Raw genomic sequence first — 12,169 nt, 5'->3', positions numbered from 1 at the left:
GATATTAATCAACGATTTGGCGTAATAATAATAATAATAATAATAATAATAATAATAATAATAATAATCAAGGCAGCTTCGTTTGCACGGAGTAGCATAGTCATTTGTCTCAGTCACACAGGTTAAGACGAAAGCTATCTCCACCGCCGCCTGAGGAAGAGAAGGGAGATCAAAAGGAAGTTATTGCAATGTACGACTTTTTGGCTAAAGAGCCTACCGACTTAACACTACAGCAAGGTCGAGAATACATAATGCTGCATAAACAAGATCAACACTGGTGGAAAGCAAGAGACGTTAAATATGGGCAAGGAAATGTCTAACATATTTTACCATATAGAATTAGCAAAGCACTGAAGGATAATTGTCCAATAGACCTTTTTTTTTTTTTTAAGCCAAATGTTTATATGTAACATAACAGCTGGAAATGTATATTATTCCAGTACTCTCAATTTATAAGCACATTATTTTATAAACCTGCCGAAAGATATTCGTAATTATTCATTGTGTTAAGTACAATGGATAGCACATGCTTAAAAATAATTAGCAATAAGCCAATGATTTGTAGAAATGGAAACGCCCTGATTCTGCATTTGTAAGGTGTGGCAGGACGACTTGTGGTAACGTACCAGACAGGTACTGCCAGTGGAACCGCTGGTGCGTATATTTTATTCAAACAATAAATCAAAAGGTTGTACAAAAACCACTGATCCCAGAGCGAAATACAAGGTTTGAACAAAACAAAATCTTGAAACACAAAACAAAACCATACATAGGTCAGGCTGGGCATTCACCTTCACTGATCCCTAACCAACTATCGTGCTGGTCCAATCAGCATGCGTTGCAATGGTAGTAATGTTTTCATTTATGTTTCTTTTCTTCCCTCACATTCCTCCTCCTTGGAACACCCACCCGATCAGCAAAAGCTGCCGGTTTTTATACATATGACAATCTCCAGATTAGCATTAAGTGAATCAAACTGGAGATGGTCACATTCTACAGATGAGTTTTTACTCTGCGTGGCTGGACAGCCAATTTATCAATACTCACCAAATGCCCACCACGCATTTGAGATGTCTGGCAGAAACGAGCAGCTAACAATCGCCTGTGCCAGACCACATATAACAATACAATAATTCACCCCAGAATAAATGCCAAACAATACTTTTCAAATCTTAACAATACATTCACCAGCAACCCATTATTTTAAATAAACTCACAGTTACATATTAACCAGCAGGGCTTTGCCCTGGCCCTGTTTACACGCAGGGCTCTGCCTGCCACGGAAGGAAATACAAGTGCAAGTTGAATGGAGTAAAGGAAAATGCCATACCTACTGTACATGTCTTTGCAAATTGAGCTAAAAATGTGTTACATTTAGAAAATAAGTCATGTTGGTAGTTATCCACTAAAAAAATGTTTAGCCATACAAACTTCCAATAGATTCATTTAAATGTCTATAGTTTATATTATACGTTGCACTTGTTGTAGTTAACAGAATATATCAGGCATCCTGTGTATAACATACATGATTGAACAGCCAGGTCCTAAACATGCATCTTTTGTATAGAAACCCAGCCAAAAATCACACACACACACACACACATATATATATATATATATATATAATACTGGTGTGCTTTACATTTTCTAGGCATGAAGGCTACATCCCAAGCAGTTATGTAACAGAGAAAAATAATATGGAGGTGCATGGGTAAGTACATATTTTCAAGGCTAAGTTTACATTGCTGTCAGTGATTGTGCTATGAAATCATAACATTTGTTGATTGTCTAACTCCTAGGTGGTACTGTAAAAACTTAACAAGGACTAAAGCAGAGCAACTTCTTCGACAAGAGGTACCAGAAACACTTCTGACAATTTAATATGCATCATATTGAAGGCAATGCTTTGGATCTTGATCATAAGTAAGGCTTTAAAGAAGTTGAACGCACTCCACAGCATACAATATGGTCAGTACATACATGTACTGGTATGAGTGCTCAAAGTCAATTCAGTCAACTCTCATTATTACGAATTTCAAGGGGCCGGCAACAAAAATGGTCTTATCAGTAATTATTATTATCAGAAGTCTAAGCTAAATGCATGCTGTCAGTTTTTATTGAAGTTATAGGAACACTGAAATCAAATTTCAGTTACTGTACAGTACAATAAAAAAAAAAATATTACAAACTTTAAGTGCATTTTATTGAAAATACAGTTGTAAGTGAACTTTTAAAAAGTATGCATTGGAACTTGAAATCTGCATGTCCCATTCTGATCACAGCATTTCTAAACCACAAAAGCAAGGCATCCTGAACATCAGTGTACCAGTATTAAGCAAATCGGAAAAGCTGAAAACTTGTGTCCACAGTTTTGCTGTTAATAGGCCTGTATTATTATATCACTTTTTTTTTTTTTTGAATGGTTGAGAAAGGATTTGTGGGAATATTGAAATCTGCGTCAGCATCTTTCTTTTTATTGTACAGTGGTGCATTATCCACCGCTTTCAACATTATTTGTACAAACAGGACGTTTGTTTTAAGTGAATTCATATTATAAGAAGTCATTGTAGAAATGCCCTTGTATTAGGAAATGTGTTTGTTCCGAGTTCGTCTTAATAAGAACTGACTGTATAATGAAGCGGTATTTGTTTTCTTTGCACTCTGAACGGCATTATATCACAGTTAATGTCAGTCATCTATACAGTGTTTGTTGCAAAAAAAGCTCTTTATGTTTTCATTTCTCACAATAGCCGTTCATTAAAGCATAATGTGTTGAAACATGTGCTGCAGTGCATTAGATGAGACACAGCAGCGCAAGAGAAACAAACCTACTTTGATCAAAGCAGAGATTTTCAGTGCAATATTTGGTTCAGTCATTCAAATCTAATACATTTTAATAATGTATTTATGTAAATAGTATACAGCAGCTGCTTCCTGACTAAACCAGAGATGCATATTTAGAATAGAGCACTGCGTGGTATATCAGTTCCAAATGAATAACTTAATATGCAGTAAATATATAACTTTGGCTGAATCCACAATCATTTCTTCATATAATCTATTATTGTGTACTGTACATTATTCAGCATGAACCCACACTTATTTTAAAGTGTGACCAAAATACATTTCAGGACATGATTGTAAACATGTGCCAGTCGCTGTTCAATGCTGCCATCTAATCAGATCTGAGGGAAGTACATTTGACATGTTTGTTGACTGATGTACTATTATACACAGTATATGTATTTTAAGTATGTATATACAGTATGTATGCATTTTGTGAAAAACTGCTTAAGACTATTTACAAGCCATTACATTGAAATTAATTTATTGGGTGAGTTTTTCCTTTCTGTGCTAATGACAATTTGGAGTAAATAAAGGTGTCCAATATCTTTAAATGACTATCCCAGTGATTTGAAAAAAGTTGGTTAATGTTACAAGAGGTGAAAATGGGTAGCAAGATTTGGGGTTAATTAAATGTTTTTTAGCTGTTTCTGCTGGTCAGTTGATTGTTAGAAAGTCTTTAAAAAGTAAGCGTATGAACTAGTTTGGCCTCTAATGTTAATTAAAAGTACTGTACCAGCATATGTGACTGATTGTCATTGTCTTCTGTAGCAGAGTGGACTTCGGTGATATCAGACATTTTCAAATCAAGCAGAAGGGCTTGACACAGTTCTTTTTGGCTGAAAAACATGTTTTCAGCTCTATTCCAGAGGTCATCTACTATCATCAGCACAATGTAGCAGGTAAACCTGGCAGCTTGAATACATGCATCAGAGATATATAATTATTGCACATATTATAATACTTTATACCTCTATCATCTTGAAATACCATTCTATTTACCACCTGTGACAGGGGCAGGCTCTGTCACTTTATTTTTCTAGCTGTGTTTTCACTTTATTTTTGCACTGTTTTGTTGCCATCTCCTCTATACATTGTTTACACTCCTGTACTGTACCTTGCGTATTCAGGCAGAGTGAACTGTGCCTTAAATAAAACCAGCACGCCTGTGCAGCGTGTCAGTTTCTACATTTGGCTTCTTTCTTAAGTGAATAACCCACACCCATACCTCTCTGTTACACCATGTGATTCAAAATTAGATTTAGCATACAGTAGCAAAGATACAGCATGGTAAATGCATTATATTATTACCTGATCAGTCAGTACTGATAGTATCCTTGTGATAACAACACAGAATAGCAATGCATGTGAATTTGTCTTTTTCATTTGTTTGAATAACCACTTGAAGCAGTTGCAGGTAGCATACCTATAAAATGCTTTACAGAAATGGGATGCACAATTTTAAAAAAAAAGAAAACCATTGGTTCTATAGGGATTAAAGATAACCGTACTGAAGATAATATTCAGGTTCAGTTTTTTTTAAGTTTGTAAATTTGTTACAGCAAAGAACACAACATGTTGGCTATTTCTTCTCATTCATAACAAAGCTCATACCATTTGTTCAAATGTTTGCATATTGGCAATTCATACTACCCTAATCGTTGAAAGTACATTACACTGTTGTTTTTCAGGGCTTATCACTAGACTGCGGTATACTGTTGGGCCTATGGGACAATGTGTTCTAGCAACTGCTGGACTCAGTTATGGTGAGTTCAGTCAGGAAAATGGATGCGATAGAAAGAACAATATTTATTAAAGATTATAGATATTTTAACTACATCTTTGGCCTTTGGCCTCGCCCTTCAAGGTACATCTGTCCACAATTTAGTTTAGTGATAGTGGAGAGACTGATTGTAAGGAAGCCATGGGCAGGGGGGCAGGATAGTTGCCCTCCCCTTTAGACAAAGCCAAAAAACAGAGGGAGGCTGGGGAGGAGACAAACTCTGACAAATGGATTGAGGCAAGATATAAAGCCCTTTCTAGCTGATCATTGGACGTGTTGTTAATGGAATGACGAATGAGATACCAGCAATTTGACTGACAAATGTCTGGTAATCGAGGCTCCTAATATGGTTGATGTTTATAATCTAACTTAAAAGTGAGTTACCTGCCTAACAACATCTTTGCTAAATTTAAAAATTAACAAGTCACAATGAATTAATAATTGAAGTATCACAATACCTAATGATGCAAGCTATCATTTGAGCGCTATGTACTTTTTAATCAAAAAATACCTATAACGAAAATTAGATTTATTTTCTTTTTAAAATCTCTTCATTTATAACAGGGATGGCTCCTAGCAACTTGCCTGACTGTAACCAGTGACATATCACAGGTCTTCTTTTTTTTTTTTTTTTTTTTAGCACTAAATGTACACCACCTAAATTTCAAAATAAAATCAACAAAGAGGATAATGGAAGAACCAAAACTTTTGATGTTTATTATACACATTATTACCATTTTTTTTTTCTTCAGATAAATGGGAGATACACTCATCAGAGCTGTCCATTATGAAGGAGCTGGGTAGTGGACAGTTTGGGGTGGTACGGTTAAGAAAGTGAAGAGCACTTTGTAAAGTGGCAATCAAGACCATTAATGAAGGAGCCATGTCTGAAGAGGATTTCATTGAAGAAGCCAAAGTCATGACGTGAGAGCTATACAATATTGAAAACTTAATAAAATAAAAGTACTAAAACTGGTGGTAGGGATTTAAAGTTTATAAAAAGAAAATATATATTTTGTTTATGACAACAACAAAAAATGAAATATTATATTTCTATTAAGTTTAGGAAATGTATACAATACTGTACTGCTGTTATCCAATTGTTATCCAAGTATACAATCAACAATACAACATAAACAGTATCATCATGTATAGCATGTATGCATCTTATTGTCCAGATCAGCTAATAATGTTGTAACAAAAGTTGACTACAAATTATAAATTCTATGTTTGTTTTTTGTGAATGGGGGGATTATTAATACCTTAATGCTTGCTAATGTATGTAATTGTGCCATTGTGTTTGCAGTAAGATATCCCATCCAAAGCTAGTGTCACAGTCACAGAGTTCTTGGAAAATGGATGCCTACTCAGTTACCGTCGACAGAGGCAAGGCTGCTTGAAGGAGGAGTTCATGCTGGCTATGTGTCAAGACGCATGTGCAGGGATGGAGTACCTGGAGATCAATGGGTTCATCCACAGAGACCTGTAAAGATTTAAACTAATAACACATTTCAGAAAACTAAAACACCACCCTGGAATATAGTGTTTTGAAATTTGAGATTAAACACTAAACATTCCAGTACATTGTTTTACATTATTTTGCATGCCTGTGTCTCATAAAGGTCAAATTCTTCCCTTTGCATTAAACATCACCTAGGTGTGCATTTGGAAAGACCAGCGAGATGTAATACACTTTTAAAGATACAAATTGGCAATAAAAGATTTAAATTGTACTGGATTAGAAGTGAATATTTACTGTAGCTCCATGGCATGTCTTGTGTTGATCCAGACTATCTAGTCTTGCAGTTTGAGGTACATACAGTGCCTGAATTATCTTAAGTATAACTTGGTAGAAATGAAGAATAGGTAGCAAAAACTATTTGCAAATACATTGTCATGGAATGTTCACAGCACATTATATGTATCCTGCGTCATTAGTTCTTGAGTTTTATTCTCAGGCTAAGATTAAGGTTATCTTGTTCATTACAAGCATAACCAATAGCTGATTAGCACTAATCTTGGCCAGCTCCTGTACAAGTGTCCACTGCTAATCATGGTCTAGAAACCAGCTGGAAGAATATGCAATGATTCATGACCTTCAGATAATACTAAGTGTATGACACTGGGTGAGTCATGCTAGCAGGGAGAATAATACAAGCATGGTTTTAATCAGTTTGATATGAGCTTTGAGGCACACATTGCACTGGCCTTTGCACTCCAGCAGAGTGAGGGAGAGAAATCGGCCAGGAATAATTCACCTGATTGCGCTTCAGCGACCGCTGCCTCAAGGGTTCAGTAGCTTGAAAACATCTGACAGGGTAGCCGTCTGCCATGTGGATGTGTGCATTCACTGCTGAGTGACAGGCAGGAGATCGAGACGGAGGTGGAAGTTGATAGGCCCAGCAGGCAAACAGAATTTATTTACATATTAAATCAACACACTGAACAGCTCACGTGACACTACCAGCAATGGTAGTACACGGAGCACTTACAACACAGTGCTACGAAAACTATTTACAATATACATTTACACAAAAACCTCTCTTCATGTGCACGGCTCCTCCTGTGCCACAGTGCTGTATACACTTAAATTAGCATTGGGTAATTTACACAGTAACAAAAAGCATAGGTTTACAAAAAAAATCAAACACATGGGTGATGTTGCTGCAGAGTTTGATCATGGTGGATAAACGGTAGGCCGGATCGGATATGTGACAACAGATTTTTGTATTAGTCAAATATTTTATGATTTTTTTTTTGTTCTTCACATCAGGCAGCAAGAAATTGTTTAGTCAGTGAGAAGCAAGTGGTGAAGGTGTGTGATTTCAGAATGAAGAGGTAGGCACTCTACAGCTTTCACAACATCACATTATCATCATCTATAAGTCATTAACAAATCAAAAAAATAATAATTAGGTTAACATCTAAATATTCTGTATCTACATATATACTATTACCGTCATAAAATACATATGGAGCTTCAACAGAGATTTGGGCTGCTTTCAGAGACAATTCCTATAGTCATCATTGTTATGTACATTTACTGTAGACAGTTATTAGTTTTTTGGGTTTTTATTGTAAGGGGTATTGATTCAGTTGAAGAGATGTGCTTTCACTGTGGTCAAAAATAAATATGAATAATTGTTGTTGTGACTGTTTGTAAATTGCTTCTAAGTTAATACTGAACTACAAATCACACAATAGCGTACTAGGCAATGCACATATATAGTAGTACATGTTAGAACACATTAACTATAGTGTAAATGCATGTGACTGTTTTACCTGTATTTCAAAGTGCATCCAATTACTTATTGTGGGTCCCTATTAGCATCAGAGTGCAATTATTTAGTCAAATGAATTGTGCAGTTATCATTGGTTTGGTATTTGAAAGATCTTGCTCAATCATACCAACATAGTACAACTGTATACTGACTTTTTACGTATTCTTTTCATGAATGGTGTAAGTTAACAGACCATTGTGCAACTGAATCCAATTCAAACTGCTTAGACTGTTTCCCAAATGAACACTGGCATGGGGGAAACCAGTTTCTCGTTTTCATTTTTCAATCATGGCATCCTAAATGTCTCATATAAAATGTGCCTGTCTGAGCCTCTCTTTTTAGGTATGTCCTTGACAACCAATGCATTAGCTCTACCAGCTCGAAGTTCCCAGTAAAATGGTCTCTGCCTGAAGTCTTCCATTGCAACAAGTACAGCAGCAAATCAGATGTGTGGTCATTTGGTAAGTGAGTCTATACAATCAGGGAAAACTCAAGAGCGAAATCTAATGGGAAGTACTTACAAAATGTATTTTTCTTGCACTAATGTATGCCAAAGGAGTCTGAAGGACCACTCTGATTGGCTGTCGACAAGATGAGTTACCTGGGACCCCCTTTAACACCTGTAATAATTTCGTGGTATTTATAAGAACTACTTGTTCACAGATTGAGATAATTATCTTAATGTATTCAACCTTTGCATAAAAGCAAAAATTTCTTGTAAATCCCACTGACATTTGCCCAAATTTGAAGCAAAAGAAAATATGAAAATTATTTACTGAGAGAAATAAAACCATTGTTATGGTTTACAACAAACAAGAAAAAATGTACTGATGGGAGGGTGCAGTTAAATTACAGTTGTGAGTAGTATTTTGTTTAAAACCATCACAGTTCTTTTATGCCTTTTCCTTTCTTGGATACAATGCACTACTGTATGTATATATGACAAGGGTTTTGGAGATTTCACGGTACAGGTGCAAGGGTTGTGTGTAGGAAGAACCTCAGTAATTGAAATAGGAAAGAGGACAGGGTTACCTTTGGCTCACAGAGAGCCGTCCAGGCGGAGGTGAGACCGGACCGATTGGCCTCCTGGGATGCAAGAGTTACTTCCCCCAAGGGGAACCCAGAATGAGAAGAGAATGGTAAAACTGAAAGAGAGTTAGGTTAGATTTGGCTGGGGGTCCTCTCTGGCTCGTGGAGAACCTTTCTGGTGGAGGATGAGGCCAGCGTGGCTGGGCCTCTAAGGTTGGGAAGTGAGCTTCAATTGCCCCTAAAAGAGGACCCCCGGCTCCCCACAACTGAACCACTAATACAAAGTAAAGAATTAGAAGTTAATTAATAATAGATAGATAGATAGATCTTTTTTTAATCTAAAGACTAATCTCATTGCTCAGTGAGATAGCCCACACTCCAGGCATGCTAGCAATAATGTGTTGGGCCGAATATATATCAGGGAGAGAACAAATATAAGACTCCACTGCAGTGGAAGACTATTGAATGCCAGCTCGGTGAGTTTTGAGTTCCCAAGGAGAGATGTAGATTATCATTTGCGTGAACAAGGAAATATAGAATGAAATCTAGACTGGAGGGTGCAGGGGCCATGTATTCTTGAGCAGATGTGAGGATTGCGAAGGGATGAATTTAGTTGAATATTAGATCACTGAATTGTCTGAACCAAGAGGCCTGTAGACGAGAAAGAGGATTGGCAGCATTATTAGTGATACCTGGAGTTTCAAACTTGCAGGATAAAGTTATTGGTAACAGAAACCTAGACGAGCCAGCGGAGGAGTTGCATGATGAGGGGATCAGTGTAGTCTGAGGTGGCAGGTCCAGCAATGTCGAGGGTAGATGGGTAAGTGGTGTGTTCAGATGAAAGGGAAGCAGCAGGATGTACAGATTTCTTCAAAAATGTTTTGCTTGGATTTTGAGTTGAAGGATGTCCAGAAGGAGAAATGCAGTCACCAATCGATAATTCAGATTCTGAAGAGAAAGAGAAGTGTGGTGGTTGGGAAGCCATTTATATCTAAATGGATAATCTTGGATTTAAGTGATTGAGTAGGAGTCTGCAAGGCTGTGTAGCAATACACAAACGAAAAAAGCACGACAGAGAATAAGGGCATGACAGGGTTTAAATAGGGAGATTGGCAAATATTTTGGCAGGACAGAACAGTGCAGGAGACCAAGCTCCAGCCCCTGAACCAAATGATGGTTACAATAACACTTTCCATAGTATTCCTTTAGGGGTATTAATGTGGGAAATCTTCACAGAAGGCAGAACTCCATTTGAGAATAAATCAAACTCTGAGATTGTGGATGAAATCACTCAAGGACACAGGCTTTACCGACCTCACATGGCCTCCCAGACGATATACAAAGTCATGTACAGCTGCTGGCATGAGGTTGTAATTTCTATTCAATTACTAAGTTAGTCCCATTGGGAACACCTGAGTGCAATTCAGAGCTACTGTAAAATGTTTCTCTGTACCATAATATACAAGACGTGACTTTTTAAAGACTTTTTGTAGCCTTTGCAGATTCTGTATTTACTGTCAGCTTAAGGTTTTCTTATGAAAGTTTCTGATTGTTACAGCTGTGTTTGTAGCTAATAGCAAGAACTAAGTGTTACTTTTATAGTTCTGTTTTAAAATTGTGAACATGGAACTGTTTTGGATTGCATTTGACATTTCTTTTCTGTCTGTCATTGTACTACACCTTACACACACATACAGGGAGCTTTATATCGCTCTAACATATAATTTAATCTTTCAAACACATCAGGCAATTTACTGTGACTGATTTAGCTATGGGTTCCAGAAATGTGTACTATTTTGTTTGAATGCTTTTCAGAACCCGAAAAGTCATTCATTATTTGCTGAGCTACTGGGGGAAATCAAAGTAATCTCTGAAAATGATTAGAAGAAGAAGAAGAAGAAGAAGAATCAACTGTCAATTTCAACACACCAAGCATTAATGTGAACAATTACTTTTCAGAGAAACATTATTTCTAATAGTGATGAAATATTGAGTAACAGTTTGCTGTAAAGTGTAACATATGCAATGTAATAACACATGTACTGTAGGTAAATTGACTTGGCAAATCAGCTTACCTTAGGAATACATTTTATTTACAGTGCCTTTATAATTATAACATCTTCTCAAGCAAGAAACTATTACAACCACATGCACATACTTAATGCTAATATTGTAAAAAAATATATTGGGCTCTGTTCATTGAAATCACTAAAATTGGATTGTGGCAGGCTGGCGAGTGGAAAGAGGCCCAGAGACAGACTGCAGTTCAAAAAAATAACTATTTTATTATAAATAAACACAAAAATGAAAGGGCACAAGGGCCAAAACAAAACAATTTAAACACAAAAAAGATAAAAAGCAAAACTTACAAAAATAACAGTTTCCAGGCTGGGCAATGCCTTCACTGGATTCAAACTTTCTAAACAACCAAAAAAAAAAACACCCAACCTGCTTCCTCAGCTCCCTCTCCAAATGAGAAGCAGAGGCCTCCTTTTATATCAGGTGGCTGGGCATTGATTGATCGTTAATCAACCTAATCAACTAATCAACCCCAGCCACCTGAACATAATAAACCCAGGCAGGTAGGGGAAGTTAACCCCATCCCTGCCAATTTAAAAGGCAGAGCTTTGCTCTGCCACATGGATCCTCTCTGATTTTCTTTTTTTTACATATATTTACATGCTCTGTTAGATATTTTGTCAATATAACCTTGGTAATAAGTATTTCAGTAGTGGCAGTATTATGATCTGCAACTGTTTAGATCAACTGAATAGAGGTGTTACAACAGAAACAAATAACTATTGCACTAATAATACAAAATGTTATTACAATTATAATGGCCACCTTTGAATTTTCAGAGGGCAGTCTGGGACATGTTACCATGCCAATGTAGTGAAGGTGTACAGCTATTGCCAACAGTTTTACACCACTCTATAGAAATAACTAATTTTGTCGACTGAAACCTGCTGAATAATTTTACGTTAACATATTGAGTTGCATACCGCTTTATAGTTTTCCATTTGCTTAACTGACAAAAATTGAAAAATTTGACATTTTAAAATCTATTGTGAAATACTGTACTACTATCATGACTCCCAGTTGATTTTTGCAATATAATTTTGTAGTTTCTTTGATTACATAATGTGAAATAAAATAGCTGAATTATTTTAATGTTTTTTTTTTTTTTTTGTTTTTTTTTAATTATGTCTCAATCCTAAAATTCTAGGTGATG

The 12,169-nt window shown here is 36.3% G+C and overlaps 1 pseudogene; it reads left to right on the top strand.

The window, feature by feature from the left end:
• The first annotated feature begins 1,697 nt into the window (after positions 1 to 1,697).
• On the top strand, positions 1,698 to 11,229 carry LOC121327144 (annotated as a pseudogene).
• Positions 11,230 to 12,169: the final 940 nt, after the last annotated feature.

This window comes from Polyodon spathula, chromosome 1 (assembly GCF_017654505.1).
Source record: "Polyodon spathula isolate WHYD16114869_AA chromosome 1, ASM1765450v1, whole genome shotgun sequence".
Taxonomy (NCBI): domain Eukaryota; kingdom Metazoa; phylum Chordata; class Actinopteri; order Acipenseriformes; family Polyodontidae; genus Polyodon; species Polyodon spathula.
The sequence above is the reverse complement of the archived record's forward strand: the minus strand, read 5'-3'. Positions and strand labels throughout refer to the sequence as shown.